Source organism: Symphalangus syndactylus, chromosome 13 (assembly GCF_028878055.3).
Source record: "Symphalangus syndactylus isolate Jambi chromosome 13, NHGRI_mSymSyn1-v2.1_pri, whole genome shotgun sequence".
NCBI lineage: Eukaryota > Metazoa > Chordata > Mammalia > Primates > Hylobatidae > Symphalangus > Symphalangus syndactylus.
Window position 1 is genome coordinate 39672072 of NC_072435.2, and position 26286 is coordinate 39698357.

General features: G+C 46.5%; 1 protein-coding gene across 4 annotated transcripts in view; it reads right to left on the reverse strand.

The window, feature by feature from the left end:
• CACNA1A (calcium voltage-gated channel subunit alpha1 A) overlaps positions 1–26286 on the reverse strand; it is a 308974-nt gene that overhangs the window by 257197 nt on the left and 25491 nt on the right. The window lies entirely within an intron of this gene.

Consider the following 26286-nt stretch of genomic DNA (forward strand, 5'->3'; position numbering starts at 1 on the left):
AATAAATAAAACATTGTGATCAGATTTGACACCTAATGCATGATCCACAGAAGAAAAAACAGATACACTGGGCTTCATCAAAATTTAAACCTTTTGTGCATCAAAGGACATTATCAAGAAAGTTAAAAGACAAGTAACAGAATGGGAGAAGCTATTTGCAAATCATGTATCTGATAAGGGTCTAGTACCATATAAAGAACACTTATGGCTGGGCGTGGTGGCCCACGCCTGTAATCCCAGCACTTTGGGAGGCCGAGGCGGGTGGATCACGAGGTCAGGAGATCGAGATCATCCTGGCTAATATGGTGAAACCCCGTCTCTACTAAAAAATACAAAAAATTAGCCGAGCGTGGTAGCGGATGTCTGTAGTCCCAGCTACTAGGGAGGCTGAGGCAGGAGAATGGCGTGAACCCAGGAGGTGGAGCTTGCAGTGAGCCGAGATTGTGCCACTGCACTCCAGCCTGGGCGACAGAGCAAGACTGTCTCAAAAAAATAAAAAATAAAAAGAGAACATTTACAACACAACAACAAAAAATCCAACTGAAAAATGGACAGGAGGCTGGAATAGACATTTCTCCAAAGAAGACAGTCAAATGGCCAATAAGTGCACGAGGGTATTAGTGAACAGGGAAGTGCAAATCAAACCCCAATGGGATACTGCTTCACATCCACAAGGATAGCTAAAATTAAAAACAAACAAACAAACAGAAAACAAGTGTTCATGAAGATGTGAAGAAATTGAAACCCTTCTGCTGGTGGGAATATAAAATGGTGTAGCTGGCCAGGTGCGGTGGCTCATGCCTGTAATCCCAGCATTTTGGGAGACCGAGGTAGGAGGATTACTTGAGCACAGGAGTCCGAGACCAGCCTAGGCAACCAAGTGAGACTCTATCTCTACAAAAAATATAAAAAATTAGCTGGGCATGGTGGTGCAGGTCTGTAGTGCCAGCTACTTGGGAGGCTGAGGAGAGAGGATTGCTTGAGCCCCAGGAGGTTGAGGCTGCAGTGAACCATGACTGCACCACTGCACTCCAGCCTGGGCAATGGGAGTGAGACCCTGTCTCAAAACAACAACAACAACAAAAACAACAACAAAAAACACCAGTGCAACTGCCGTAGAAAACCATTCGCTGGTTCCTCAAAAAGTTAATCACAGAGTTACCATGTGACACACAGTAACTCCACTCCAAGGTATAAACACAAAAGGATCGTAAGACAGGTACTCCAACAAACACTCATACACAAATATTCACAGCAGCACTATTCACAACAGCCGAAAGATGGAAACAACCTAAATTTCACCAGTGGGTGAATGGATAAACAAAATGTGGTCTACTCATAGAATGGAATAGTATTCAGCCATAAGAAGGAATGAAGTAGGCCGGGCGCAGTGGCTCACACCTGTAATCCCAGCACTTTAGGAGGCCGAGGCGGGTGGATCACCTGAGGTTGGGAGTTCAAGACCAGCCTGACCAACATGGAGAAATCCATCTCTACTAAAAAAAAAACAAAATTAGCTGGGTGTGGTGGTGCATGCCTGTAATCCCAGCTACTCAGGAGGCTGAGGCAGGAAGATCGCTTGAACCTGGGAGGCGGAGGTTGAGGTGAGCCGAGATTGTGCCATTGCACTCCAGCCTGGGCAACAAAAGCAAAACTCCGTTTCAAAAAAAAAAAAAAAAAAAAAAAAGGAATGAAGTACTGATACATGATAGAACAGGAATGAACCTTGAAAACATTATACCAAGCAAAAGAAGCAGACATAAAATACCCCATATTGTATGATTCCATGTATATGAAATATCCCGAATAGGCAAATCCAGCGACAGACAGCAGATTTGTTGTTCCTGGGGAATGGGAAGGGAAATGGGAGTGACTGCTTAATGTTTTAGAACTAGATGAAGGTGATAGTTACACAACATTGTGAATGTACTAAATGCCTCTCCCCTCCCCTCTCCTTTCTTTTTTTATTTATTTTTACTTTTATTTTTTTAAAGAAACACGATTTTGCTCTGTCACCCAGGCTGGAGTGCAGTGGTGTGATCATAGCTCACTGCAGCCTTGAATTCCTAGGCTCAAACGATCCTCCTGCCTCAGCCTCCTGAGTAGCTGGGACTACAGGTGCACACCACCATGTGTGCCTAATTTTTTTTTTTTTGTAAGAGATGGAGTCTTACTTTGTTGCCCAGGGTGGTCTTGAACTCCTGGGCGACCTTCCTTCCTCAGCCTCCCAAAGTGCTGGGATTACAGGCATGAGCCACTGTGCCCAGCCCTAAACGCCACTTTAAAATGGTTAATTGTGTTATATTAATTTTACCTCAATAAAAAAAAAATACAGTGATCAGGGCAGACCTCTGAGAATCTGCTCTTCCAAGACCCAAGGCAGGGGAGGGGTCATCCAGTGCGTGTCTCTAGATGCCCCATTTGCATTCTCTCCAGTTTGCATAGGTAAACTCCTCCCTGCATCCTGGGAACTGTCATTTGGGTTGAGGAGGCCTCCCTCCCTAGTGTCCCACCAGTGGATCTGCAGGGCAGGTGGGGAGGGTCTATCTTGTTCATTTCTTTTCAGAGTGTGTGTGGAGCTTGCCTTCAGCTGCTTTCAGCTGAATTAGCTCCTGACCTGCTGATCAGCTGGTAAATGGGAATGTCTGCTGTCTCCCTGCCACACCCCTCAGAAGTGTCCCACGCCAACAGGCTCTGCATATGGATCTGGCAGTCTCTGAGAAGGAGGTGTAGGCACTGGAGAAGCGGCTGCTTGAGTGAAAAAGCCACAGGGTGTTGGTCACTCCAGAGCAGGATTTCCCAACCTCAGCACTAGCTTTAGGGGTGGATCATTCTCCTTGGTGGGGCTGTCTGGGCACTGCAGCATGTTCAACAGTATCCCTGGCCTCTGTGTGCTAGATGCCAGTAGCAACCCCTCCTGTCCAGTGATGACAACCTCAAGTGGTCTCTAAACATTGCTGAGTGTCCCCTGGGGGCACTGAAATCCCCTGTTCTGTAGAGAGATCAATGAGTGCGTCTTGGGGAACTTGACCATGCGAAACCTCTCCCCCTTCCTAGCCCTACCCTTTGGAAAATTAATTGGTATCGGTCTCCTCTTCTGCCCTGGAGTTAGGCTGGGCATTTTGGAAGCACCATAAAACCATCCCTTCCAGGCCAGAGGGAGAGTGGAACCCGCTTTGCAGGTGGGAAAACGGAGTCTGAAACAGAAACCCCCTCAGTAAAAGTCTCGGGAAGCCAGGAAAACCAGGCTTCCTTTTGCCACCAGCTTCAGCTTTTGCCTCCAGCTGAAAGCAGCTGAAGGCAAGCTCCATACACACTCTGAAAAGCAAAATCTGAGACTCAGGGCAATTTGGGGAGCCAACAAAAGCCGGCCTTGCCGATGATCATCTCTGATTGGCTTTCTGCCTCCGAGCTGACAGGCATTAGGAGCCCGGAGAACAAAGCTGGGTTGTGTTGCACAAATACTCCACTCTGCCTCACCCTGCAGCCTGGAAAATAAGAGACAATATTTGTACACACAGCAGCAACGCCAAGCCCTTCCCTGGTCTCCTCTCGCTATGATTTGAAGCTGACTTCGCTTCCTCTCCCTGCCAACTCAGCCTCCTTACACGCGCTTCTGCCATCACACTCCGGTTCCCTGGCCTCCTGCCCCTCAGTGGCAGGGATGTGACTTCCTTTGGATCAGCTCCGGCACTGAAGGTTCCAGGAAGAGTCCCAGAAGGCCACCATGCAGCATGCAGCACTTTTATGGGCTGCAATATCAGGGTTTCAATTGGCCAGTGTCACCTGGATTTTAGACCCAGGGCTCTCTGGGTACGGCAACGAAACCTTAGCATGGCAATGAAACCTTAGCACGTAGGCAAAAATAAAGAGGTTCTACTCTCCTACCTTGCTTCATTTTCTTACTTCTTATCAAACATAGACACTCACACTGCTTCTCCAACATCATCCCCTCTCCCTCGGCTCACCCACACCCCTGCAAGTGTCCACAGACATGCCCCAGATGGACATCTGCAACAATGACCTCAGACCCTTGCTACTCAAAGTGTGGTCCCAGAACCAGTACCTGTTAGGAATGCAGCCTCAGGCCCCGCATCCACCCGCTGAGTCAGAATCTGCATTTAAAAAGATCGCCAGGGGATTTGTGTGCACCGGGAAGTTTAGGAAGTGCTAAGTGCCTCTATTTCAGGGGTAGGAGGAGGAGCTCAGGTAATTGCGGTTTTGAGTCATCCAGAAAGAGGTGGGGGTTCCTCTTTCTCCTCCAAGCTTTCTCCTCCATGTTCTGACCCCAGGGAGAGAACTGAACAGCCCTGGGTACCAGCCTTCTGCTCCCACTTGGGTAAAGAGCCTGAGAAGAAACTGAAGATTTTGATGAAATAAGAGCAATGTTGGAATGAGACAAAAGCAGAAAAGAAAATTTCAGCCTAATGCATGTGGAAGTATTCAAAGCCTTCCCATGGATCCCATCTCACTCAAAAGCAAAAACAAAGTCCTCCCAGCACCAGCAAGGTGTATGACCTGCTCCCCTTACCTCCCTCCCCTCATCTCCTCTATTCTCTCCCTTAGTCACTCAGCTCCAGCAACGCCGGCCTCCCCTTTATTCCCCAAACTCCCCAGGCACATTTGTACCCAGGGGCCTTTGCACCTGCTGTTCATTCTCCTGGAATAGTCTTTCCCCAGACATCCACATGACTCCCTCCCTCACTTCCTTTAGGCCTTTACTCAAAGGTCACATTCATCAACCCCCTTTGCCTGCTTATTTTTTTCTTTAGTCCCAGTCCCCAGTCAAGCATCTGTTATTTTTTTCCTTCTTTATCTTGTTCCCTGTCTCTCCCACAAGACTGCACGCCCTATGCATGTGGGGATTTTTTGTCTACTTTGTTCACTGCTTCATCCTCTGTGCCCAGGAGAGCATTCTCTATATAGTAGATGCTCAAAAAAACACTGGTGGAAGGGCCTGGTGTGGTGTCTCACGCCTGTAATCCCAGCATTTTGGGAGGCCGAGGCGGGCGGATCACCTGAGTTCAGGAGTTCGAGACCAGCCTGGCCAACATGGTGAAACCCCGTCTCTACTAAAAATACAAAAATTAGCTGGGCATAGTGGCAGACACCTGTAATCTCAGCTACTTGGGAGGCTGAAGCAGGAGAATCACTTGAACCCGAGAAGCAGAGTTTGCAGTGAGCCGAGATCATGCTGCTGCACTCCAGCCTGGACAACAGAATGAGACTCTGTCTCAAAAATAAAACAAAACAAAAATCACCGGTGGAGGAAATGAAGGAAGAGGACATGGGTCCTGCTGCCTATAAACCCTGACTTCATCTCAAGCCAAGTCTCCATGAGCATGTTAAGGACACAGTGAAATCCCCTGAAATATGCAACGATGTACTTGGTGCCCAGATGAAAGAAAGATGGGCTGCTGAGTTCTTGGCATGGTAAGAGATGCCTCGCCCGAGGCGGAAGTCAAAGGTTGCACTGGGTAGTCGAGCTGGGGGGAGGCGAGGCTTTCTCAGCCTGACCTCAAGTCATGCCTGATCCTCCCAATTTAGAAAGCCTGAGTTCTAACTCACAGCTGCGGTGAGCAATGCCTCTGTTAGCTGAGCTGAGTCTTTCTGCTCCCTGATTGGCTCGGAGAGAAAGCACCTGTGTCAGCGGGATCCAGAAAAATCAGCCATCCTAGGAGGCCAAAGGGGGGCGGGGGCTGAAAGAAGAGAAGCATCCCTGATGGGAGGAAAAGCTGGCTCCCGAAATGGCTCTCGGAAGTCAGGATAGCAGATAGCCCTGCAGGCAGGTGAGGAGACACAGAGCTCTATACACAACGAAATTGATCAGGACCTGCAGAGGCCCCAGAGAGAGGCTGTATGTGACCCTGGAAAAGACCAAGTGATTCTGCGTAGGGAAGAAGGAGGACTTGCATCTGCCAACAGGACCTTGCTCTTGGGATTCAGAACGTCAAGGAAAATTCTCAAAGTGGGCATGGCTGATGGTTCCCGTCCCTTAGCAAGACCTTGCAGTGTCCAAGTAATCCTTGCATCCCTCTGTGGTGCCCTTCACCCTCATCTCATTTCAAACCTCCTGTGGTTGGTGTGAAAATCAAATCAGGTTTGTCAACTCTTCGTGACCTTGTCTCCACTATGGGGGCTGCTGATGGGTGGGTTCTAAGGAAACAGATACTTGTAGCAGTTAGCCAGGTCATTGAGCTTGTGGGAAGAAGCCAAACAGACCTTATTTTCATGTAAGTTCCATGCTCATCACAATCACCAGGAAAAGAGTAGAGGGTACCAGGACCCTAAATATATGGGTTTAAGACATATTCCTTGGTCCACTAAACACATGCCCCAATTTCACTCTGCAATATGATCAACTATTATGGGGCCACTAACAAGCACAGCAACCATAATTACAGCTGCCTTGTTTCCAGCTGCTTCTTTGGGCAGATACCGTGGAAAGCACTTTGTTTTAGTTAATTCCTTGCAACATTTCTACAAGGTGGGTTCTATGGTAAGCCCCATTTTCCACATAAGAAAATCCAGGCTCAGAGAGATTAAACAAATTTTCAAGGTCACATAGGAGGTACTGGCAGAGCTGGGGCTCACACCCAGGTCTGCCCAACTCCACAGTCTATGCCTTTTTTTTTTTTTGAGTTAGGGTCTTGCTCTGTTGCCCAGGGTGAAATGCAGTGGCATGATCACAGCTCACTGTAGCCTTGACCTCCCAGGCTCAAGCGATCCACCCACTTCAGCCTCCTGAGTAGCTGGGACTACAGGTGCATGCCAACACACCTGGCTAATTTGTAACATTTTTGTAGAGATGAGGGTCTCACCATGTTGCCTAGGCTGGTCTTGAACTCCTGGGCTCAAGCGATTCTCTCACCTTGGCCTTTCAAAGTGCTGGGATTACAGGTATGAGCCACTGTGCCCAGCCCACAGTCTATGCTTTTAAGCTGGTGGTCCCCAAAGACCACTCAGGAGCTATCCTGGTTAGAAGATGGATGGTTTTGCCTTTATTAAAAGAAAAAAAAAAAAAGAATGCAGGTGCGCTTGGGGCCCTAACCATATGGATTAGACCAAATGGGTTACACCTCACCCAAGCCCCAACCAATGGCCACAGTTTATTAAAGGCCAACCATTGCATGCTAGTCCACACCCTCATAAGCCCATCTCAAGTAGGAATTATTAATGACTATTTCAACTTCAAATAATCCAAACAGCCTCCAGTTCCCAGACGTGGGCTTTAAAATCTTGAACACACAGTTCTAACCAAAATGAAGCCTGGAAAAGATCTCTCCACTCGCTGATCAGCCCAAGACTCTTAGCAGGGACGGCGTGCTAACAAGGGCAACCCTAGCGCTGCCCGGGATGTTTTCAGCACCACGGCCAGCGGCAAAGAGGCACAAGTTTAATTTCACTTGCACCCAGGGATGGGAAGCCCCGGGGAGAGAAAACAAAACCAGTAGCAACTATTAACACTCTCTGAGACATCTGCAAAGACCTACATTTCACATACAGGGTAGAGGCGAAAAAGATTAATCATGTCATCAGGAAAATCAAATGAAGAGAAAATTAAAAACTGAGTATCAAATAGGTTTGTGTGTCATTTGTTTTTCATATTATCCAACAATGTCCAACACTTTGGTTCTGAAATTAGAAGTCTACTCAGGGCTGCTAAATCATGCTTCTGCTTAGAAAACTGGCAATATCTGCACTGAAACATAGTAGTGCAGAGGAGTTGAAAGGATTTGGGGATCAGACGTGGCTTTGACCTTGGGCAAGGCAGTTTCCTTCTCTGGCCTCAGTTTCCTCATATATAAAAGGTAGAAAATAGCACCAACCTCATAGGTTGTGTGAGAATGGAATGAGTTGATACACACAATAATCTATTACAGGGCCCTGCATATAGTAAGTGCTCAATGAATGTGAGTGTTTTATATTGTTTACTTTGGTTCCCATGATGACTAGAAAATTTAATGTGGGCCAAATGCAGAGGTAGATGCCTATCATCTCAGCCCTTTGGGAGGCCAAGGCAGAGGATTGCTTGAGGCCAGGAGTTTGAGGCCAGCCTGGGCGACACAACAAGATCCTGTCTCTACAAAAACACATTTAAAAATAAGAAAACTAGCCAGGCATGTTGGCACATGCCTGTAGTCCTAGCTACTCAAGAGACTGAGGCAGGAAGATTGCTTGAACCCAGGAATTTGAGGCTGCATTGAGCTATGATCATACCATGGCACTCCAGTCTGGGCAACAGAGCAAGACCCTATCTCTTAAAATAAAGAAATAAATATTTTTTTAAAAAAGAAAACAATATGCTTATAAAAACAGGATACAATTCATCTCATTGTAATCATGCAATAAATGTTCATTACTTTATGACAATTGCTGCTAATAGTAAATAACTTTTCCAATTTTTTTTTTTTTTTTAGAGATGGAGTCTTGCTCTTTCGCCCAGGCCGGACTGCAGTGGCGCCATCTCAGCTCACTGCAAGCTCCGCCTCCCGGGTTCATGCCATTCTCCTGCCTCAGCCTCCTGAGTAGCTGGGACTACAGGCGCCCGCCACCGCGCCTGGCTAATTTTTTGTATTTTTAGTAGAGACAGGATTTCACCGTGTTAGCCAAGATGGTCTCGATCTCCTGACCTCGTGATCTGCCCGCCTTGGCCACCCAAAGTGCTGGGATTACAGGCGTGAGCCACCGTGCCTGGCCAACTTTTCCTATTTTTGCCCTTCTAGATCTTGGTTCCTTTTCTTTTCGTTTCTTTTCTCTTCTCTTTTCAAGACGGAGTCTTGCTCTGCCGCCCAGGCTGGAGTGCAATGGTGCGATCTCGGTTGACTGCAGTCTCCACCTCCTGGGTGGAGCAATTCTCCTGCCTCAGCCTCCCAAGTAATTGGGATTACAGGCGTGCGGCACCACACCTGGCTAATTTTTTGTATTTTTTAGTAGAGACAGGGTTTCACCATGTTGGCCAGGCTAGTCTTGAACTCCTGACCTCAAGTGATCCGCCCACCTCAGCCTCTCAAAGTATTGGGATTACAGGCATGAGCCACCGCACCCAGCCTTAGTTCCTTTTCTTCAAGGAGGGAGGGAAGGGACAACACCTACCGTCATCAAAGCTGAATAGACCTTCTCTCAAATCTGAAATGTTTCCAAGAACATACTGCAGTGCATGCATATGTGTGGTCCACTCACTGAATATTAGACTCAAAATAAATGTTGCCAAAAAAAAACCGTCATTGGACATTTCATGTAAATGGAATTAAACACGATGTTGCCTTTTGTGTCTGGCTCCTTTCACTCAGCATCAACTTTTTTGTTTTGTTTTGTTTTGTTTTTTGAGATAGGGTCTCACTCTGTTGCCTAGGCTGGAGTGCAGTGGCATGATCATGGCTCACTGCAGCCTCGGCCTCCTGGGCTCAATCGATCCTCTCGCCTCAGTCTCCTGAATAGCTGGGACTACAGGCACATGTCACCACACCTGGCTAGTTTTTTGTAAATTTTTTTGTAGAGATGGAGTTTTGCTATGTTACCCAGGGTGGTCTTGAACACCTGGGCTCAAGCGATCCGCCCACCTCAACCTCCCCAAGTTCTGGGATTACAGGTATAAGCCACTGTGTCCAGCCACATCATATTTTTGAGGTTCATCTATGTTGTAGCAAAGATTAGTATTTCATTCCTTTTTAAGGCAGACTAATATCTGAGGAAGATATACCACACTTGGTTTATCTGTTCATCCGTGGATGGACTTTTGGGCAATCTCATCCTGTTGACTACCTAGAATAGGTAAATCCATAGAGACAGAATGCAGATGGGTGGTTGCCAGAGGCTAGAGGAAGGTGGCGGGGAGGGGAGAAGGGGAGAGACTGCTTAATGGGTACAAGGTCTCCTTTAGGGGTGGTGAAAATGTTCTGGAGCTAGACAGAGGTGGTAGTTACGTAACAGTTGGAGTGCAGTAAATGCCACAGAGCCGTTCACTGTAAAATGGTTAATTTTATGTTATGTGAATTGCACCTGGTTTTTTTTAAATTGCATTTTGGTTTTGCTTTTTTTTTCTTTCCCCTTGACTCTCTCCTCAGGGTTCCCATCATGGGCCTTTACTCATTGCACTTTACCCTGGGTGACAGAGTGAGGCTCTGTCCTTTTTTTTCTTTTCTTTTCTTTTTTTTTAAGACGGATTCTTGCACCTAACCTGGATCAGCACCCAGGGTGGAGTACATGGAGTGCAGTGGCACGATCTCGGCTTACTGCAGCCTCTATTTCCTCGGTTCAAGCTATTCTCATGCCTCAGTCTCCCTGGTAGCTGGGACTACAGGCACCCACCACCATACCTGGCTGATTTTTGCATTTTTAGTAGAGTTGGGGTTTCACCATGTTGGCCAGACTGGTCTCGAACTCCTGAACTCAAGTGATCTGCCCACCTCAACCTCCCAAAGTGCTGGGATTACAGGTGTGAGCCACCGCGCCCGGCCGAGACTCTGTCTTTTAAAATACTGCTGCTGCTACTACTACTACTACTTTCATCAATAATAATAATCATCATCATCATCATCATCATCATCTGACCACACATCCTTATGCACTTGTGAGAATTTTTCTGCAGAATAAATTCCATGATGTGAAATTGTTGATTTTTTTTCCTCTGAGCCCTCAACCATTTAGAGAAGCATGATATGGACAGTTTTCAAGAGTCCTTCCCTCTCTCTTTTAAATTTCCATTATTTATTTATTTATTTACTTACTTACTTACTTAAGGTCTCGCTATGTTGCCCAGGCTAGTCTCAAACTCCTGGGCTCAAGCTATCCTCCTGCCTCCCCACCTCCCAAAACACTGGGATTACAGACGTGAACCACTGCATCCAGCTAGAGGGAAGATAATGTTTTAATAAAAGCTGGAGGAGGCAAGGGAATGAGCCCTGTTTCTATCTGGGAGAAGAGTAACCCAGGAGGGGAAGCAGCCAGTACAAAGAATGTGTGTGGGAAAAAATTTGAAAGACAAACACAAAATGCTAGCAGAGGTTATCTCTGGGAGGTGGGATGGGGTAAGGGCTTTTCACCTTCTAAATGACACACTACACATTTTTTAAACTTTTAAAAAACCACACAAAACAACGAGCCCATATTCTTTTCATAATTAAAACCTTTTTTTTTTTTTTTTTTTTTTTTTTTTTAAAAGGGGGATGCCAGGCATGGTGGCTCACACCTGTAATCCCAGCTACTGGGGAGGCTGAGGCGGGAGGATCACTAGAGCCCAGGAGGTCGAGGCTGCAGTGAGCTGTGATCACTTCACTGCACTCCAGCCTGGGTGACACAGTGAGACCCTACCTTTTAAAATGATAATAACAATAATCTCACCATACATCCTTGTGCACTTGTGATAATTTTCCTGCAGCATAAATTCCAAGATGTGAAGTTGCTGGGTGTCGGAGGGGATGCACACTGACTTTTTTTTTTTTTTTTTGTGAGACAGAGTCTCAGTCTGTCGCCCAGGCCGGGGTGCAGTGGGGTGATCTCGGCTCACTGCAGCCTCTGCCTCCTGGGTTCAAGTGATTCTCCTGTCTCAGCCTCCTGAGTAGCTGGGATCACAGGCACCTGCCACCACCCCTGGCTAATTTTTTTATTTTTAGTGAGGATAGGGTTTCACCACGTTGGCCAGGCTAGTTTCGAACTCCTGACCTCAGGTGATCCACCCGCCTCGGCCTCCCAAAGTGCTGAGATTACAGGCGTGAGCCACCATACCTGCCTCACATTAGATATTTTCTGGAGATTTACAGGGCTATATTTTACAGTTTTTAAAAAGTGAGATGAGTGAGTGAGTGTGTGTGTGTGTGCGTGTGTGTGTGTGTGTGTGTGTACCTTCTGAAATTAAATCCATAATTTAAATGTATAAATTCCTCTGGGCCAAAAAGTTTAAACATGGAAGAATTAACATGACTCACAGAAAACACACCAATACACAAAAGTAAAATAAAGATCCCTTGATGAAAACAAAAAGAAAAAACAAAACAACAAGCCAAGTTTTAAACAAAAAGTATTCTTCAATTTCAGACTCTCAGGGTTGGGAAGAGAGTGAGGAGTGAGGATGCTTCGGAGTCAGATTCCAAACAAGAACTGAAGACCTTCTCCCTGTTTATCTTTTTTTCTAGGTCAGTAAAGTTCTCTAGGGACCTCTGAGTGGTGTGAGGTCTCTGTTTCCTGATTCAGTTTTCATCCACTTTCCCTTATATGTTCATTCTACCAAGGGGGAGTCCTTTTCCTCTCTGGCAATAGCGACATCCCTGTTCAGTGGTCAGCAAAATCCTCCATTTCCCTGGTCTCTCTCTACACAGTCCATCTACTTCATGGTTTAAACTTAAACCTGGAGGTCAGGCGCAGTGGCTCACACCTATAATCCCAGCACTTTGGGAGGCCAAGGTGGCCGGATCACTTCAGCTCAGGAGTTTGAGACCAGCTTGGTCAACATGGTGAAACCCTGTCTCTACTAAAAATACAAAAGTTAGCTGGGCATGGTGGTGCATGCTTGTGATCCCAGCTACTTAGGAGGCTGAAGCAGGAAAATTGCTTGAACCCAGGAGGCGGAGGCTGCAGTGAGCCAAGATCGTGCCACTGCACTCCAGCCTGGGTGACAGAGCAAGACTCCGTCTCAAAATTAAACAAACAAACAAAAAACCTTTAACCTGGAAATTCCCTGCAGACCATCAACTCTAAGACCAAGGTGGGGCCACTGGTAGCCTCAAATTAGTTCCTAAGAACAAAAGGAAAACTCAGCTCTGGAAGATGTCCACCATCATGGTCCCCAGAAAAACCAGTGAGAAGGGCCCCAAGAAACCAAGAGAATCAAAGAAAGACCTTTCCAACTCAGATAAGGTGGAAAAGGTGCCCCCAAGAAGTCAGGTGAGGTGAGGAGGGCTCCCTCAAAAGCAGGTGTAGCTAAGAAGGCTCCCAAGAAAGTCAGCAAAGCCAAGAAGGTCTTCCTTAAACCAGCCAATGCCATGAAGGTCCCTCCCAGTGCTGCTGGGCTCAATGGGAATTCCAAAGTCAGAGGTAGCACCAGCAGCCAAGATCCTGAGATCCACAAGAAAACAGAAGCTGGAAGCTAAGACTCTGACAGAACCTGTTAACATTTGATGACCTCCAATTTCCCTGTGGAGAGACCATTGTCCATGCTGGTCCCTTGCTTCCTTGATCACTGGAGGATGTCCCTACCTCTTCATCAATAACCAATGTCTCCTCCAAGCCACTCCAGCTATGCATGCTCAGAAGCTACACCAGCCACCTCCAAAACACCTGTTTCCAGCATCCTTGTCTTGAACCACCTCCTCTTTTTTTTTTTTTTTTTTTTTTTTGAGATGGAGTCTCACTCTGTCGCCCAGGCTGGAGTACAGTAGCTCCGCCTCCCAGGTTCACGCCATTCTTCTGCCTCAGCCTCCCGAGTAGCTGGGACTACAGGCACCCGCCACCACGCCTGGCTAATTTTTTTTTTTTTTTTGTATTTTTAGTAGAGACAGGGTTTCACCATGTTAGCCAGGATGGTCTCGATCTCCTGACCTTGTGATCCGCCTGCCTTGGCCCCCCAAGGTGCTGGGATTACAGGTGTGAGCCACCGTGCCCGGCCAAACCACCTCCCCTTTAACCACCTCCCAGCTCACTAACTGCTTTAAATGCAAACCAACGTCCATCCCATCGAGCCCTGCAACCTACTGACCCCGCCATTTCTCAGGACCCTCTCCTGCCTTGTCAACCTTATGTAGGTTGATTATATCACACTTTCTTGCCTCTGTTTCTCTCCTGGAAAAAAATCCATCCCTGCATGAACTCAACTAGTTGCCTTCCCCATACCTGGGCGGTGGAGCATTCCTGAATGAGATCAACTGTCTGGGCTGGTGACATTAAATTCACGATGCTAAACCTCAAATGGGCATTTGAGAATCCCAGCATCCTATATGAGAGAAGACACCCATGCATATTGGTATAATGGATGGGAATGACCCAATTTACAGAAATCAATATTCTTCCATCATTAAAACCTCCACCCTTGACTCAAAATTTTCCTTCAGCCACCAACCAATTTTTCTACTCCCTTTCATAAAGAGTTGCCTTCACGTGTTCCTGCCACTTCCTCACTGCACATTCTTCTCCTACCCTCCCCAGGCTGGTTTCTAGCCCCCATCGCTCAGCCAAAATTCTTCCAAAGAGGATCACCAAAGACCCCCAGGCTGCCAAATCCCAGGGCCATTTTTCTGTGCCCAGATTACTTGACCATGCCCTTCTTAATGTTGTTCTAGTTTTCCTCCTATCCTCCTGGTCTCTACTTCTCAATCTTCCCTTTTTGCTCCTCTTTTTCTATCCAATCTCTAAATATTGGTCTTCCCTGGGGCTTAATCCTAGGTAATCATCCTTTCTCTATCTCTACCCTCTTTCTAGAGCTTGCATGCATTTCGATGTATTTTGCCATTCTCTTGTTGCCCTTTCTCCCTAAAATATCCACTCATTGCCCTGTTTGGTATCCTAGTAGAGGCAGGGCTGACTTCTGTGACTGCATCATCCAAGCCCTGCAACGCTGCCCTCCACCACATCTTCTGCCTTCTGGGTTGGCTTGGCCAATGGGAGGCACCAGCAAGAGACCAGAGAGGAGGGAGAGTTGGGGCATTTCTCCATTTGATTTCCTCCCTGCTACAGTGTGTGGTCTTAGCAATAGCTATATCACTCTGTGTCTTCTTAGAGCATCTCATAGGAGGATCTATATTAGTCTCCTAGGGCAGTCATGACAAATTGCTGCAGATTGGGTGGCTTAAAACAACAGAAATTTATTCTCTCATCATCCTGGAGGCAAGGGTCTGAAATTAGGGGATTTCCCTTCAAAGGCTGTAGGGGAGGATCCTTCCTTGCCTCTTCCCGCTTTTGGTGGCTCTACGTGTCTTTTGGCTTGTGGCTGCAGCACTCCATTCTCTGCTTCTATTGCCACATGACTTTCTCCCCTGTACCTTCTCATATAAAAGCACTTACCATGGAATCTCGAGTCCACTGTAATCCAGGATGACCTCATCTCAATCCCTGACTCAATGACATCTGCAAAGATCCTGCTTTCAAATGAGGTCTCAGGTTCTGAAGTCCCAAATGCATCTGAATTTTTGGTGGACAGGATTCAAACTACTACAGTGTCCAAGGCCCAAACTCTTCCATTCCCTCCCTAATCCCATGTCTCTTCCTCTCTTAACCTTTGTCATGAATTGTACCACCAGCTGCCTAGTAAGGAGCTCAATCAGGTAAGGTTACCCTAAGAGACCTTCCCAATTCCTACATCTTCCTCCCCCTACAGCTGATGTATCATCAGACCCCACCAATTCTACTTCCAAAATTAGACTTTGAATCCTCCTGCTCAGCATCGCCTCTTCAGCACCACCCAAGGTCAAGCCACTGTCCCTTCCCACAGAAATATCTACAATCTCAGTAGACTCCAAAGTGGTCTATTGCCTGTCTTTCTGACCTCTATTTCATTCTCCAGACAGAAGCCAGGGCATTATGCGAAGTGAAAGAAGCCAGACACAAAAGGTCACATAATGCCTGAATTCATTTATATGAAAGAGCCAGTATAGGTAAATCCACAGAAACAGAAAACAAATTTGTAGTTACCAGGAGTGGTGGGGATTGGCGGGATACAGGGAGGGGAGGATGAGGAGCAACTGCCTCATGGATACAGGGTTTTCTGGAGGGGTGGTGATGAAAATATTTTGGCACTAGAAAGAGGTGGAGGTTGTATAATATTGCGAATGTACTGAATGCCACTGAATTGCTCATTTTAAAATGGTTAACTTATGTTGCATGAATTTCACCTCAATACAAAAATTATTTTATTGAGACAGGATCTCACTCTGTTGCTCAGGCTAGAGTGCAGGGGCACAATCACAGCTTACTGGAGCCTCAACCTTTGGGGCTCCAGCAATCCTCCTACCTCAGCCTCTCGAGTAGCTGGGACTACAGGTGCACACTACCACACTCAGCTAATTTTTAATTTTAATTTTTATTTGTAGAGATGGGGTCTCCCTATGTTGCCCAGGCTGGTCTTGAACTCCTGGGCTCAAGTGATCCTCCCACCTCAGCCTCCCAAAGTGCTAGGATCACAGGTGTGAGCCACCATGCCCAGCTAAAAAATATATAGGCAGGTAGATATGTATATATGTATACATATATATGTTTTATATATAATATTATATGTATGTATATATGTATATATATTTAAAGTAAAGCAGTTCTGTCCCATCCCATTTAAGCTTCTCTGAGGACTTCCCATTGCATGTAGAATAAGGTTCACCTCCGGAACTTGACCTAGAAGGTCTTGTGTGACCTGTCTCTGCCAACTTCTTGGGTGTCTTCCCACCTGTGAGTCCCTTTGCTCATCAGACTCTAGCTACACTGGCTCATTTTTAACATGATGAACTTGTTCCTTCCCCAGGGCCTTTGCACATGCTGTTCCCTCTGCCTAGGATTCTCTTCCTCCCTCTGTCTCATTCTGTTCACACTCTGCTCTGTCCTTAACAACCTTCAGGTCTTCACTTACATGCTACCCCTGTACTTCTAATTATCCTCTACGCAAAGGACCTGTAGTAGGTTTCTTATTTTATTTTATGTTTCAGAGATGGGGCCTTGCTCTGTTACCCAGCCTAAAGTGCAGTGGTGCAATCATACCCATGCTTTAGCCTCTGGAGCCTGTGGCCATGACCTTATTTAGTAAAACGGCCTCTGCAAGTATAATTAAATTAGAGATCTCAAGATGAGATTGTCCTGGATTATCTGATGGGCTCAAAATCCAGCGACAAAGATCCTTATAAGAGACAGGTGCAGTGGCTCACACCTGCAAGTATAATTAAATTAGAGATCTCAAGATGAGATTGTCCTGGATTATCTGATGGGCTCAAAATCCAGCGACAAAGATCCTTATAAGGCCAGGTGCAGTGGCTCACATCTGTAATCCCGGCACTTTGGGAGGCTGAGGAGGGAGGATCACTTGAGCCCAGAAGTTCAAGACCAGTCTGGGCAATATAGTGAGATCCCATCTCTATCAAAAATTTAAAAATTAGCTGAGTATGGTGGTGCACGCCTGTAAGTCCCAGCTGCTCAGGAGGCTGAGGTGGGAGGATTGTTTGATGCTGGGAAGCAGCAGTTGCAGTCAGCTATGATTGCACTGCTGTACTCTTGCCTGGGTGACAGAGTGAGGCCCTGTCAAAAAAAAAAAAAAAGAGAGAGAGAGAGAAGAGGAAGAGAAGACACTGACATGGAGGAGAAGGCCACGTGAAGGCAGAGGCAGAGATTGCAGTGATGCAGCCACAAGCCAATCAAGCCAATGTATGCCAACAACTACCAGAAACTGGAAGAATCAAGGAAGTATTCTTCTCTAGAGCCGTCCAAGGGAGCTCAGCACTGCTGATGCCTTGACTTTGGTTTTCCCGCCTTCAGAGCTGGGCGACAATATATTTATGTTGTTTTAAGCCATATAGTTCATGGCAGTTTGTCCTGGCAGCCCTAGGAAACAAACACAGGACCCTGCTGGTTTTCTCCCAAACACTTACCACAATTAGTAATTATGTCTGCATTTGCCTATTCCTTATTTTATGCCTTCTTTTCCTATTACAAGTTCCAGGAGGGCCAGGAGGAACCACATCTGTCTTGCCCACTGTCACGTCCCCACCATGTACATCCCAGTGCCAGGCACATGGCAGGCCCCCCCCAACCCCCTGCTGCCCAAAATGTTTATTGAATGAGCAAATGGATCCACCTCTCCTTCATTTCTCTTTACATCTCAGCGGCAGTCCTTCTTGCATCTTCCATCTTCCCTTCTAACTCTGAGCTGTTGCATTAGCAACTCCAGTTAAACAGATTTTCTGGAAAGCCCTGGCCTCCCAATGAAACCTCCCTCACTTGCTCCCCACTGCACTTCCCCAAATATTTGGGTCTGCCTCGCCTTTTCCATCACTTGTTCTGCCATCCATGAAGATTCTCCTTGAAGCTTTATCATTAAAAAATAAACCCACATATTCTGTGTCTCCAAAAGAAGCTTTTACTTTTGCAAACTCTATTGATTTAATCCTAGAGGCTGCTGGCAGCAGTCCCAGGAGCTTAATCAATATGACAACACCCAGCGCAGCCAGAACATCAAGGAGCCTCGGCCAAGACTCCTGCTCGGGTCTTCACTGACCCCGACTGAATCTCTTACAACCATGAAGACAGATTTACAGTAGGGGGCAGGATATTTGCAACAGCTCCAGGATCTTGCTTAGGTGAGCAAAAGGAAATGCCTCCAAGCTTGAGGCACTTCAGAGCTATTTGTTAATTTGTGACTACGGCCGATTCCCATAAGACTCAAGGAAGATGGAAGACAACAACAGAAAAACATTGCAGGTTCTAGAACCTGATTATAAACTCCCTGGTGGGGTGAACGGGGGAGGAACAGGCAAAGGGGAGGTGGGAAAAAGAAGATGAAGATGTCAAGAGTTAAAAATGCAATGAGTTGGCCAGGTGTGGTGGCTCACGCCTGTAATCCCAGCACTTTGGGAGTCCAAGGTGAGCGGATCACAAGGTCAGGGGTTTGAGACCAGCCTGGCCAATATGGTGAAACCCCATCTCTACCAAAAATACAAAAATTAGGCGGGAGTGGTGGCAGGCACCTGTAGTCCCAGCTACTTGGGATGCTGAACAGGAGAATCACTTGAACCCGGGAGGCGGAGGTTGCAGTGAGCCAACATCACACCACTGCACTCCAGCCTGGGCAACAGAGGGAGACTTCGTCTTAAAAAAAAAAAAATGCAATGAGTTAAAACAGAGATTCCTTCACCCCTTAGCAGACACTAAGTGACCAGAGAAAGAGAAAAAAAGGTCATAGAAACAAGGAGGTTGAGAATGACTAAATCAATGCCCCAGGCTTTAGAAACCATTAATCTCCTCGAAGGAAAAGTCAAACACTTCTTTCTCACATTTTATTCAAGATTGAAAAACAGGAAAATTAGAAGCACTATAGGAAGAAATTGGAGAGGAAGAAATATTTGTTAATCAGAAGTTTACATGCATGTGACATTTCTGAACCTATTGAGCCCTTATAGGAAAATATGAATATCCATCCCTAAAACATACAACTACATAATCCTCCTGGAGACACTGTGATTAGGTATCAGCCCCAAAATGCAGATAATGAGGTATACAGTCAGCCTAGTCTATGTCCTGCTGCAGTAACAAACAATCCCTAGATCTCAGTGGTTGAACACACCCCAGGTCTATTTTTCTACTCATGCTATGAAGTGGGATGGGGACTGATCTATGTCATCCTCTCTCCAGCACTTACTTTGAGAGAGGGTCCATCTTTGTACATCCATGACAGTGGAGGCAAGAAAAAGGAAACATGGTGAATCCCATGCTCACCCTTAAGGCTTCTGTCCAGAAGGACTCATGTCACTTCCCCTCACATTTCATTGATGAAACCAAATCACACAGCCATACCTAACTTCAGGGAGGTGGGGAAAATGACGGTCTACTCTGTGCCCAGAGAAAAACAAGAAATGTTAGCTGAACAAGGTAAAGGATACCCCCTCAGGAAGATCATATGACTTGCCCAAAGTAAAGCAGCTTTGAAGGTGTCAGAAGTGGGACCTGAATTCAAGACTAAATGGTCCATGTCTTTTTGCTCTACCACCCTGAACTTGGCAGGAGTTGAGAATAAAATCTAGATAGCAGTGAAGAGAAACATCAATGGAGGCAGGGGGCAGAAGGAACAAGGGAAAATAATACGTCAAGTAAGGGAGAAATAAAAGGAGCCAGAAAATTACAACCAGAACATAATTAAAGGAGTTTCATCTTTAGAAACCAAAACACATTGTGAACAGTAGGGAAAAAGTGGGGGAGTTTTATACTCTTTTCAGGGAGAGGCAAACAGTAACAGGATAGTGCAGGGGTTTATATGAGGCTATATAAGGAGGTGGGGACACAACCACGAAAGAAACTTGTACACTTCTTGTTCTTCCTCTGAAGCTGCCATCTTGGCTCAGACTGAAGGTCCAACAAATGCTAGTTGGTGCAACAGCAGCTCAGGAAGCTGGGGCCAGGGCTTGCCAGGACTTCCATCAGCTGCACTGTTCCTCCCTGGACATTTTCCTGCTCAGTTCTGGGAAATCTGGACAAGAGTTGGATGATGTTCCAGAACGGATGGTGCTGGCTTGGTTCTTCTGATCATTCCTCCCCCATCCCTAACCCAGGCCAGACTGGAAGTAAGAACAGATCCTGGTTCTGCCACCCTCCCGGCCAGCAGGTGAGAATTCTACACAGCTAGGTAGGTCAGTTTAGCACTAGAGCAGGGATTCTGGAAGGACTCACCATCATTGCCAACTCATCATCATCATTTCAGTTTTGAGCACCTATTATATGCCACCTGAGTACTTTCCGTGCATGAATGCATTGAGACCTCACCACCTGTCTGCCTAGAAATCCTACTGGTCAACTTTCAACTTATATCCAGAATTAGTAGTTTCCAGAAGCTGGGGGAAGGGAGAAACTGGAAGTAACTAATAACGGGTGCAGGGTTTCCTTTAGGGGGGGTGAAATGTTCTGAGACTCAATAGAGGTGACTGTTGCACAACATGGTGACTATAGTAAGTGCTGTGGAACTGCACACCTCAAAGTGGTAAATTTCATTTTATCACAATAAAAAAATTTAAAAACTATAACCAGAATCCAGCCACTCATTATTATCTCCATAGCCAACAACCTGGTCCCACCCCCACTATTACCTGCCTGGACCAATACTGTCACCTCCTCCCTAATTCCCCAGCTTATGCCCTGCCCGTGCCCAACCTTCAAAGTCTGTTCTTTTCACAGCAGCCAGAGGAGCCTACGAATATCTGAGTCAGGTCATGTCCCTCCTCTGCTCAAAAGCCCTCCATGGCGCCCACCTCCCTCAGAGCAAAAGCCAAAGTCCTCCCCGCAGCCCATAAGGCCCTCCACAACCTGTCCCGTCATCTCTCTGTCCTCACCCTTGCACCTTCCCTCTCTCTTGTTCACTGCCTTCAGCCACACCTGCCTCCTCACTGTCACACATGTCACACATGTCACACATACCCCTACCTCAGGGCCTTTGCATCAGCTATTCCTTCTTTCCCCAGACATCCTCACAGCTTCCTCAAGTCTTGGCTCCAATGCCACCGCCTTGATAAAGCTCTATCTAATACAGCAACTGGCCTCCCCAGCCCTTTGCTGCCCTCTTCCCATTACCCTTATAATCTTCTAAGTACTATGCAATTTACCTATTCTTTTTGTTTCTTATCATACATCTCTCCCAATGAGCATGTAACCTCCCAGAGGGCAGGGACTTTTGTCTGCTTCCTGTGTCTTGAACAGTGCCTTGGCCACCACGTATACTCCTTCATGTAACCTCCTTCATGTAACCTTCAGTGTTTTCTAAACAAATGCACAGCCCTATGAGGCAAGGACTCTTTTCTGCCCATTTTATGGAGGAGGAAAACTGAGACTCATAATCAGGTATGCAGCTAGTAGTGGCTGCGCAGCAACCAAACTCAGTCTGAATTCACAGCCCAAACTCAACACAGCGATTGTTCCTTATTATTATTCACACAGCAAAGATGGACCAGGCAGTGTTCTAAGGGCTGGGGATGCAACAGAAGACAAAATAGATAAGGCTGAGCCCTGATAGAGGTGATGTTGTACCTGGTTCAGTTGTTTCCTGCCCAAACCCTCATCCACTCTCACTTTTGGCTCTGACAGTGGCCACTGGGTAACACAGTGTGACATGCCTTCAACTATGATCTGAATGTTCTATAGAAGCCGCCTTTCCATTATGCAACTGTGGTGGCTTTTCTTTTCTTATACGATGATTATTTGTCAACTCCACTATCTTTGCACTCAACCATGGGCCCCCTGGGCTCAGAGACCTCGTGACAGTCATCTCCTCATCACCACATCTGCAAATGTGTGGGTGGATGGGGCACCAACAGTCCACCTCCTCCAAGAAGCAGTCCCTGATTTTTCCTCTCCAGACAAATCTTCATCTCTCTGTTCTTGGGAACTCAGAGAACTAAGCACCTCCCTTGAGCTGTTGTGCAAATGTGTGTGTTGTGTTTTATTTGGTTCTTCCATATTTTCACTCTGGAAGTCGACAGTTCTGGCCAGAATGCCACTCGCCCCCACAAAATAAACATGTCATTGTGATAAATGTTATGAAAGAAATGGGGTGAAGTCTAATTCAGACTTGGGGTGAGTTGCTGGGTCAGGAAAAGCTCTAAGGATGTACCTTTTAAGAGGAAACCTAAAGGCTTTATTATTGTTGTTGTTGCTGTCATTTTTAGAGACAGGGTCTCACTCTGTCGCCCAGGCTGGAGTGCAGGATGCAATCACTCACTGCAGTCTTGAACTCCTGGGCTCAGGCACTCTTCCCACCTCAACCTCCTAAGTAGCTGGAACTACAGGCATGCATTGCCACGTCCGGCCAATTTTTTATTTTTTGTAGAGATGGGTCTTGCTATGTTACCCAGGCTGGTTTTGAACTCCTGGCCTCTAGCGATCCTCCCACCTCGGCTTCCCAAAGTGCTGGAGTTACAAGCGTGAGCTACCACACCTGGCCTAAAGGATTTATAAGGATTCACCAAGTGAAGAATTGGGCAAAGGTACAAGTATTTCACAGCAGCTTTGTTCATAATGGCCCAAACGAGAATCAACAGAAATGCCAATCAACAGGTAAATGGATAAACAAACTGTGGTTATTTCCAGATGAATGCTATTCAGCAACAGAATGACAGGAGCCACGGTGCTCACTCATCCAACACATATTTATCAACTGCTTACTGCATGCCACCTGCTGATCTAGGCTGTTCTAGTCCACATTGGTGGGTAAAACCAAAAGGTCAGGTGCGGTGGCTCACGGTAATCCCAGCACTTTGGAAGGCTGAGGTGGGTGGATCACCTGAGGTCGGGAGTTCGAGACCAGCCTGGCCAACATGGTGAAACCCCATCTGTACTAAAAATACAAAAATTAGCCAGGCATGCTGGTGGGTGCCTGTAATCCCAGGTACTCAGGAGGCTGAGGCAGGAGAATCGCTTGAATCTGGGAGGCGGAGGTTGCAGTGAGCCCAGATCGTGCCACCGCACTCCAGCCTGGGTAACAAGAGCGAAATCTCATCCCAAACAAAACAGAACAAAAAACTAATAAAATCACCTTCCCTTGTGGAGATCATAGTGATGTAGGGTGACAGATAGCAGACAGATAAATAAGAAAGTGAAAAGTTCCAAAGGGGAAAATAAGGCAGAAGGGTGGGAGGCAAACGCTGAGAAGGTGGCCTTTGAGTGAAGTCCTGAAGGAGAGGAGGGAGAAGCCATGTCACCTGAGAGAAGAACAATGCAGACAGAGGAAACAGCCAGTGCAAAGGCCCTGAGGTACGACTGTGCCTGGTGTGTCTGAGGAAGAGTAAAGAGAATGGCAGGAGCTGGGTGAGTGAGGCCAGAGATGCTCGTGGGCTTCCCCAAGTGATCTTCTCGGGCTTTCTCCCAAGGCAGAGAAAATCAGCAATGGGAAAGGAAAATGGCAACTTCTGGAGCTTGGGAAGAAAAGAGGAAAGAGGAAAGAAAAAAGGAAGAGAGGAAAGAGGAGGAGGACAGGCCTGAGCTCAGAGTCCTGCCACCCTCACTCCTCATGTCTTATCAGACAAACAAGCCTGGAGTCAGGAGAGCCCATATCCCAGTGGCCTGCCATGCTGTCCTAAAAGACAGACCAACAGAGGGAAAGAAAGGCTGGCCTTTAAGAAAGGAAGGGCAAAGAAGAACATTAACAAAGCAACAGAAAAAGTAAAGCTAATATATAATAACATATACTATACCAGCCATTGACAAACTCTGGCCCACGGCTTGCTTGTGTAAATAAAGTTTTATTGGCAAACGGCCATCCCCATTCATTTACATATTGCCTGTAGCTGCCTTTGCTATAATGGCAGAGCAGAGTGGTCCCAAAGAGACAGTATTTACTAGACATTTTCTAGCTAATCCTTTGCAGAAAACATTTTCTGACCTCTGTACTATAACAATAACATACAACTATATTAGCATATTACGTACTTGTAGCATATATAGTTGACCCCTGAACAACTCAGGTTTGAATTTTATGGGTCCACTTACATAGATTTGTTTTCAATAACAGTTACACCAAGCATGCTTGTCTTTCTGGCCTCCCCTTCCACCTCCACCTCTGCCACCCCTGAGACAACAAGACCAACTCCTCCTCTTCCTCAGCCTACTTAATGTGAGGACAATGAGGATGAAGACCTTTATAATGATCCCTTTCCAATTAATGAATAGTAAATATATTTTCTCTTCCTTATGATTTTCTTAATACTTTTTCCTCCCTAGCTTACTTTATTGTAAGAATACAGTATATAATGCATATAACATATAAAATCTGTCTTCATCGACTGTTTATGTTATTGGTAAGGCTTCTGGTCAAGAGTAGACTGTTAGTAGTTAAGCTTTGGGGGAGTCAGAAGTTATACACAGGCTGGGTGCGGGGGCTCACACCTGTAATCCTAGCACTCTGAGAGGCTGAGGCAGGAGGATCACTTGAGCCCAGGAGTTCGAGATCAACCTGAGCAACAAAAGCGAGACCTTGTCTCTGATTTTAAAATTTCTAAAAAATAGAGAAAAAAAGTTATACACACATTTTTGACTGCACAGGAGGTCACTGCCCCAACCCCTATGTTGTTCAAGAGTCAACTATATTTATCTATGAATATATAGTTACATAACATAAAATGGTTTATTACTATCATAAATAACATGTTGAGTTCTTACCATGTGCTGGGCACTGGGCTAAGCTTTTCTGCCTATGCTTTTGTATCGAATCTGATCAAAAACTCATTGGATTAGGACATTATTATTGTTGTTGTTATTATTGATTGAGAGCACAGACTCTGAATCTAGATAGCCTAGGTTGAAATCCCACTTTTGTTGTGCGAGGGGTGCAAGACCTCAGATAATGAGGCTCTCTCTGTTTCGGTTTTCTCTTTTTGTTACACGGGATGATAACAGTACCCACCCCTCAGGGCACTGAAAGGATGAGCTAAATTGATGCAAGCGAGGTGCTTGGCATATTGACCAGAACTCTCATTACCATGGTTGTCCTTATTTTACAGACGAGGAAACTGAGGCACGGGAAGGTGAAGTCATGGGCAGCCATCGCTGCCAGAAGTGCAGAGTTGGCAAAGTTGGGGAGAGGATGATAAAAACTAGGAATCATGGCTCTCATGATAGGTGGACCTAGAAGACAGCGCTGGGGAACTTGGTCCTGTCTACCTCTCACCTCATTGTCCTGGACCTGGGAGTGGGCAGAAGGCAGGGACCTGCTGGTCAGCTGCCAGAGGCAGTGAGGGGTTGCTCTTCCGTTCTCCATGGAGGGGAAGAAGGCCTGTTAAGTTTGAATGGTGGAAGCTGAAACAGTGACAGCCCTATCATCACAGATCCCTGGAGGAGTTCAAAGAAGTGGGTGGGGTGGGGAGGGGACAGACCATTGTTACAGCTGCTGGGCTGACCTTAGGGGCTGGAGACGAGGATGCATGGCCAGTACAGCTGGATCAGATTGGAGCCAGGCGGGCTCACACCATTGTTAACATGCCCAGCTTCAATGTCACTTGTATACCTACTTCTGGTTGCCAAGATAGGCTACAAAGAGGTAGGAGCAGGTGAGCGGCAGGTTGCTTCCTGCCCCTGGGACCCAAGTCCACCTCCCTGGACCCAGCCTGAGGGACCTTTTCTAGGTTTCACCTCTAGGAAAGTGACTGCTTGGTTCAGGCAGCGATCACTTGCTTTCTATTCTGACTCCATCAAGGCACCTTTCCCCACCCAGCCTCAGGTTAAGGTGAGGGGCTTGCCAGGGGCAGACTGCCTGCAGAGACCCCCACTATCTCAGTTCCACCTTGATTATCTCCTGGAGAAGACAGTTATCCAAGCAGAGGACTCCATACTCAAGCTTGGCATAGAATTTACCTCCCTTGGAGAACACAGAAAGATTTTCACTTAAAGGGAAAGAATTTGCAGAAGAAAGAAAGAAGTAAGGGAGAAAAAAGAAGAGAGCAGATACTGGCATGTAGAGGGAACCAAGAACCAATAACCATCACCACCACTGCTACCACCAATAATAAGAATAGCAGTAAGGAGGCCAGGTGCAGTGGCTCACGCCTGTAATCCCAGCACTTTGGGAGGCTGGGCGGGCGGATCAGGAGGTCAGGAGATCGAGACCATCCTGGCTAACAGTGAAACCCC